The sequence below is a fragment of the Tarenaya hassleriana genome, unplaced genomic scaffold (genome assembly GCF_000463585.1).
Source record: "Tarenaya hassleriana unplaced genomic scaffold, ASM46358v1 Cleome22, whole genome shotgun sequence".
NCBI classification, from domain to species: Eukaryota; Viridiplantae; Streptophyta; class Magnoliopsida; order Brassicales; family Cleomaceae; genus Tarenaya; species Tarenaya hassleriana.
In genome coordinates, this window is record NW_010965541.1 from 74,879 (window position 1) to 82,522 (window position 7,644).

The 7,644-nt window shown below is 35.6% G+C and overlaps 1 non-coding gene across 1 annotated transcript; it reads left to right on the forward strand.

Annotated features, from left to right (window-relative positions):
* Window positions 1-927: 927 nt before the first annotated feature.
* On the forward strand, window positions 928-999 carry TRNAQ-CUG. The gene has a single exon. It is a non-coding gene; the product is annotated as a tRNA-Gln (tRNA).
* The last annotated feature ends 6,645 nt before the right edge of the window (window positions 1,000-7,644 follow it).

Below are 7,644 nucleotides of genomic sequence, written 5' to 3' on the forward strand. Positions count from 1 at the left end.
AGTCCAATCACTATCGAAACCTGTAATCTGCAAAACTAAAGCACAACCGGGTTTTGTGTCCTAACACGCCTAGAATGCCTATGAATGCATGTGATTATCCTGTAAAACCTAGATAAACTCTCATCAAAATATAGAGAAGAATATGAGTTATCATTTTGCCTGGCTAAATGCGTCTATATGTTTATTAATAAGACTGATTGATCTAATATCTCTTAATGGTTAAGAAAAAATCCATTACGCCCAATACATTTTATGAAATCCTAAACCTCTTTATATATTTAAGAAACATAATTAGGGTTAAAAAAGAAAAAAAAAGTTTTTTTGATCTCCTCTTTCTCTAGCAGTATCTTTCTCTCTGGGAGATCCTCGATTTTTCGTTTCCAACTTCCACATCGCACAAGTCCGTGAGTGTGAACTAGTTGTCGAGAACATTAATTTCAACGTTTTATAATAGGCCACTAGATCGAATCAGGTTAGTATATTAATACTTATATATATCAATTCATGCAAGATCTGTTGATTGAGTTTCGTTCATATAATTCCGTTGCATGAAACTAAACATTGAAATCCTAAAAACCGTTCTGAATGCATGTTTAGATATCCATAAATTCCAACATCAATTCACTCCGACGTGGCACACCACGTTTACACTTTCAAATGCCATATCAATACGTTTTGTCTAATTTGACAATTGGTGAAACGTTTTAAGTATTTTTCTATCATTAAAAAAAATTATTATTTTTTTTTTCAAAATTGAAAATTTTCAATGTTTTTTTTTATTTTCCCAAAACAAAACAAAAACTTCAAAATAAAATTTAAACTACCAAACTAAATGCGATTTTTTTGTAATAAAAAAATATTAAATTAGAAGTTAAAAATTAGTTAGGTTGTGAAAAAAGAGAGAACAAGGATCAACGAGCATCCTGTGGTTCCATGGTCTAGTGGTCAGGACTTTGGACTCTGAATCCAATAGCCCGAGTTCAGATCTCTGTGGGACCTCTTCTATATTTTACCTTTTGTTATTTTCTGGACTCTGAATCCAATAGCCCGAGTCCAAATCTCGACTCTTATTGGGGTGGCCGTTAATGAGCAGTCTTCAAGAAACCAGAGATTGATTAAAACCAATTTGAATTCTCTCATAATCTTAGCAGTTCAAGTTTCCATTACATTAACTCTGCATCAACAACTAAGCTCTTACATATTCCCAAATCAAAACCAAATATAAAACCGAGAATCAGAGTCTTCTAGCCTTGCAAACCAATCACTTGATTTGATCAGGCTCCTCCTCCTCCTCCATGTCTTGGCAACATTAAATACAGGAAGAGGTTGAACCTTTGAAACTACCTCTGGCACAAATGGCAAAGACCCTGATCCTGTGAAGAAACAACAAAAAAAGAAGCAAACTCTTTGAATTTGGTGGGATAACGAGAAAAACAGGCGGCATCTTTGGATGTGGGCATTATTATCATGAGATGTATTTGTCTCCTCGCTCTACCCTCACTGAAGACTTTGCGCCCAGATAAAGCGTCGTTACTTCCTCAAGATCAGCTTTTGAATAAATCCGAGAGACAAATGACAAATGAGAAGAACATGATATTACAGAATACCAAACTTGATAAAGTTTCTAAATTGCTGTTAGGACGCGAAAACGTTTTATACAACTTGATAGGCAGATATCAACTCGGTGGCATGCACTTATGCCCCTTTCATTTAAGGGTTGGGAGAAATGATCTCAAGTGTCGATCTTTTGCCCTTGGCATTCTTGTATAGCGTTTCTAAAGCTCATAATTACCTTGTAAATATTAATTTGTCACGACCATTCATTTTTGCCACGATGAAATCAGGAGACAAGAGCTGAACTGCATGCCTAAAGAGAAACAAGAAGTTGCATAGTTAAAAAACATAAGCAACTACTAGATGACTATTGTTATACCACATTGAAAAGCGACTTTTGATGAATCCATATATTACATGTAGAGAAAATGCAAACTCGAATCCTCCTGCACTAAACTTGGCACTGGTGAAAATTTAGTAAAATGAATGTGAGAATCAGAGAACAATGAGGCAGCACAAGAGCTATCAGAAAACGAAATTCATTATGATTCCCGACAAACGGAAGTAAGCGAGGTGAACTTTGAACCACATTCGCACACATGAAGAACTAAGGAGAATAAGCAATCTCACAAAGCACTACCATAATGGAAATTGGGAGAGCACCGAGGTAATGCCTTAGGGCTCAAAAGTTATGAAAGCAGAAAACTTTGCAGATAAAAATTACTGTAGAGGGTCCTACAAGGAACATACGTCATACAAGGAGAAAACACGAAGAGGGCATGCGAAAAGGAGCAAACTTCGCAACCCATTCCAGTCACTTTGATGCCAACAAAGAAGGAGGAGGAGGAGAAAGAGAACCTCAAGACCAAGGCCTTTGATATGGGTGTGACTGGCGATCCATTGCTTCTTAGCGGTAGATTGAATCTCTTCTACCTTCACTTCCTCCATCTCTATAACCCTAAAGGCGGCAGTTCTAGGGTTTCGCCTTCTTCTCCGGTGAATTATTAAACGTTACTCGGCAGCGGATGGTTTGTGTTGTCTGAGGCGTAATGCTCGCCCTCTCTTACTGTGATTGTCCCGTTGCGAACTTGCGATGCTTGCCAGAGTTTGGGCGAATCACTCAAATATACCAAAACTGTCGCACCATTTTCTCGGTTACACCCAAAAAATAGAACAATTTATCAAAAGTCTATAATAACCTTAAAAAAGATGGAAAAGACACCAATATCCTTACTGAAAAGAAGCATATGTACACGTGTGAACTTTTTAAGAAGGAGATTTTACTTCCACTCTCGTTTTCATCTTTCACTTCGTACAATAGGTTTTTTTTTATAGAGAAGAAAGGGAAAAATAGGGAGAAAGAGTGGCACCGATCGGTACTACAAAAAATTACTGAAATCCGGTCGAAATTGTGAGAGAGAGTAAGAAAATGGGAAAAAATTTGTCGTCAACCGAAGAAGACTCAGATTCTACTTCACCAGGAGCTTCAAGTGGGAAGAAGACATCTTTTTATAAACGAAACGCAAGAAAAAGACACAAGAGTTCGAAAAAAAACTTCTTCCTCTTCTGGAAATGTAAGAACTCTGTTTCTTTTATATTTGTTTATGAATATATCGTTAGTGTTTTGTTTTTAGTCTTCGGTTTCTAGGGTTTGGTTGATCTAGAGTTTAAAAAAATCTAATGTGACAAAAGAGGTGTGAACTGTTGTATTAAGAACAATAAAATTGCAAATGTGTGTTATAAAATTGTAAACTCATCGTAACGAAAAGATTGCAAAGTGATTGTGAACTAACGGTAATAATCTTATAGGATAAAAAAAATAAAGTATCATAAATCGATATTTTAGTAATCTATTCTGATGCATGTAATTAAATATATTATGTTTGTTGTCATTTTATTGCAGCTTGGCGAGTTTTCTAAACAAGAATTCTATTATAACTTTGATGATATGAATAATATATCCGTCAAGGTATCGTCTAAATGCTTCCATATAGATGCTGTGAATTTTTTGGAAAAACATATGACTCGTGAGGAGCTTGAATATTTCGAACAACAATCGCAACTAAGACATATCTTCCACATGAAAAAGAAGCAATCGCTGAAGTTGAGTTTGATGGTTGCACTCATCAACCGAGCGGTCAGAACAAAGAAAGATAATGAGTTATAGTTTGTAATTAACGGAGTGTCAATCCGATACTCGTTAAGGGAGCATGCAATTCTTTCCAGCCTAAAGTGTACTCCATTGCCTGAAAATTTGTCGTCAACAGGGGTTAGCAAAAATGGGCAGGACACAGGTATATATCTAAACTCCAAGCTTTTTGTGAAGTTACAGAGTTATTTGAGTCATAATGTAGTAATATTTAGTTGTGTTGAAGAAGTCTTAATACAGAAAGACTTATTTGTTTATGTGTTTCAGGAAATTGACAGCATTTTAACTCCAAATATGGATGAATTCCACCTGATTTCAGATGTCAAAAGCATAGACAACAAAAATGATGTTGATGGATAGACAATTTGGTCCAAAATCCAAATTCTGTGAGTTGGAACGACATACTTGAAGACGATTTAAAATCACGTCTTATAGTTCCATTGATGAAGAAGCATAATAAAAAAAAAAAAGCATTTGCTTCAGCCGAAAAACTAGAAAAAAGGAGAGAAAAACAAAGTACAGCCAAAAGACAAATAAATGAGGAAGAAGAAGATGATGAAGAATCAGTTGATGATGATAAGGTGAAACAAGAAAGAGAGTTAACTCAAGAAATGAAAGAGATGAAATCTGAAATGAGACATTTGAAAGGGAAAGTTGGATTTCTGAGCAGACAACTGGCTGGATTTAAAGGTAGTTTGGTTCAGTCATGGAAAAAGGCACTTGAAGACCAAGTTGAACAATTGAAGAATGTGGTTGCGGTAACCCTTCCGGGAACAAGTGAACCCCAAAGGAGACAAATGAGTCGACTGCGAAAATTGTTGTAGAATTAGAAGAAAATGTGGAGGGTAACCCGAAGAAGGTGATTGTGGGTGTTCTTGGGAGTATAGCTCAGGCGGAAGATGTTGAGAGAGTCAGTTTAGAGGAGGAGAACAATCAAGAGGTATGAGAGAAAGATCAAGAAAAAGAGAGTTCCGAGGAGCAAAAAAAGAGTTCTGAGAGTTCTGAGAAAGATAAAGAGAGATCAGGGGAAGAAGAAGATGAGAAAGTAGAGAAAGATGAAGAGAGTTATGAATCCTCTTCAGATGAAGCAGAAAAAAAAAGAAGCTTCAGAGGAGGAAAAAGAGAGTTCTGAGGAACAAAATAAGAGTTCGGGTGAAGAAGAAGAAGAAGAACAAGAAGATGAGAAAGTAGAAAAAGATGAAGAGAGTTTTGAATCCTCTTCAGATGAAGCAGAAAAAGAAGAGGCTTCAAAGGACAGAAAAAAGAGTTCTGATCAGGAAAATAAGAAGTGCTCAGATAGTTCATGAGAAGAAGAAGAAGAAAAACAAGGAGATGAAAAAGCAGAGGAAGATGAAGAGAGTTCTGAATACTCTTTAGTTGAAGCTAAAAAAGAAGAGGCTGCGGGAGAAGTAAAAGAGAAAGGGATTCCAAAAGAACCAAAAGAGGGAGATCAAGAAGAGACGAGAGATGGTGTTAAGGATAGAGGTAAAAGAGCAAAAAAAGCATCCTCCAAAACATCAAGTCCTTGGGCCGACACACTAAAAACTATTAATCCGAAAGGTGGAATTATAAAAATCTGAGGAAAAGAAAAAAAAAATCAGACAAGTAATTATGTTGTTTATGTTTAGTTTTGAGATATCACAAATACTTGGACTGACAACAATTTTACGTTATAGGTGATGGCGTTCCAACAAACAAGTTGTAATGACCATATTTCTGAGACAGATGATATTTAGTGTATTACTTATGTGAACCTCTGAACTCATGTGTATGACTTGGTATTTTGTGTTTTAGCGTAATTCTCGTATTGTGTATTAAGTTATCTTTTGAAGAGGTATGGTAAGACTGAACTCAAGTGTGATGTTATATGTTTTGTTTGTAAACTTTGAATTCAGGTATATTATTCGTATTATGTATTATGTTATATGTTTATATGTATGGTGATATTGAGTACGTAGAATATCTTGTACGTTTATCAGCGAAGAAGTTGTAATTTACTAGTTTCAAAAGATCAATAAGTCGTAATTTACAAAAAGCTAATTATGTGAAAAAGTCGTAATTTACTAGTTTCAAAAGATCAACAAGTCGTAATTTACAAAAAGTTAATTGTGTAAAAAAGACTGTAAAACATGTGTTTGAATCTTTAAAAAAATAGCGAAAATAAAAAACACGTTTTATTAATGAGAGAGAAAAGTAATATTGGAAATGTAAAAGTACAATTGTCTTATCTGATAGAAAAATCCACACGTGGAAAAAAACGACAACATTTATCTTATTATTTCACAAAATAAGTTTTTACGACTTATTTTAAAACTAGGTTACGACTAGATACTACTATATTATTACTCAGTTACAACTACTTATTTTTATTAAAGTTTTTCAAAAATTGTAAATTATGACTATTTATAATCGATGAATGTTTAATATTGATAGTCTAAACAATAAATATGAATTTCGAGATAAAATTTACAAAATTTTATAACTTTGTAATTTATAAAATATAAATTAGAGAAAACATACTAAAGAGTTTAATATACATTTGTACATATCCATAGAAAGTTATAATATTTTGCAAATTATGGTTTCAAACTCATATTTATTATCTAGAATGTGTATACATCTAGCTAATCTTTCAAAACTAGTCATAATTCACGATTTTAAGATACTTTAATAAATTTGAAACATCGTATATTAGTCAAAATAAAATTGTAAGTAGTCATTGTTGGGTTCACTACGGGTTCCTAGCATGCGATTATATCGATCTAGGGTTTGGTTACTAGGTTTCATGCAACAGAATGATAATGTAAACCTAGTCAAACGTCACACGCAACCAAACGTACAAAACCCGAAAGATCATGTATATCACCTTTGAAATCGAATAGTTACCTCTTTCTTGAAGATCTAGAAGTATCAATCGATCCGGGGCCTGCTATAATCACCTAGGACTGAAGTTATAGTCCCTCTACACGTATCCACACAGACGGAAAGGATTCCAAACGCTTTGGAACGGATCTGCTAGGATATGGGAAGGAAAGGGTACTCGAAAGAGACGAGATCTAATCTCGGGACGATAGAAATCGAAGAGAACATATTCTCTAGGGTTCTAAGATGTCTCTCTGAGTTTTAGGGGCAGTCTTACTAAGTCTGGACGAAATCCCAAACTTAAATAGGCTTAGAAAACCCTAAATCCGAATTTTGGAAAAACTCCCGGAGCCCGGTCCTGTTGGGTTCCCTGCGGGTTCCTAGCATGCGATCTCATCGATCTAGGGTTTGGATTCTAGGTTTCACGCAGCGGAAGGAAAGATCTAAACCTAGCCAAACGTCACACAAAACCAATTGTGCAATAACCCGAACAATCGTGTATATCGTCGTGGGATTCGAATACTTACCTCGTTCCTTCAAGATCTGGAAGTATCAATCGATCCAGGGCCTGTTTTTGATCACCGAGAGTTGAAAGCACAACTCCTCTACACGTATCCACACCGGCGGGATGAATTCCAAACGTTTGGAACGTATCTGCTAGGATTTATGAAGAGAAAACGATGTCCTAGACTTGGAATCGATATTCCGATCACTAGAACTCAAGAGAAAGCTTCTCCAAAGCTCTAGACAACACTTTGTAACGTATCTGCTAGGATTTGTGAAGAGAAAACGATGTCCTTGACTTGGAATCGATATTCCAATCACTAGAACTCAAAATCAAGCTTCTCTAAGCTCTCATGAGTGTCTTAGACGTCTGAGGTTCATTCTCTAGGGTTTGTGGCGGCTCTCTCATTAATTAGAATTGCCCAAAACCCTTAAAACGCGAAATAGGAAATCTGCCCGACAGTCGAACCGTCCGGTCTAGGTCTGTTGGTTGTAATGCTCTAGGATGTTCCGTGATATGACATTTTGACATTGTATTGATTCATTGATTTATGAATGCATTACATTCCCGTTAT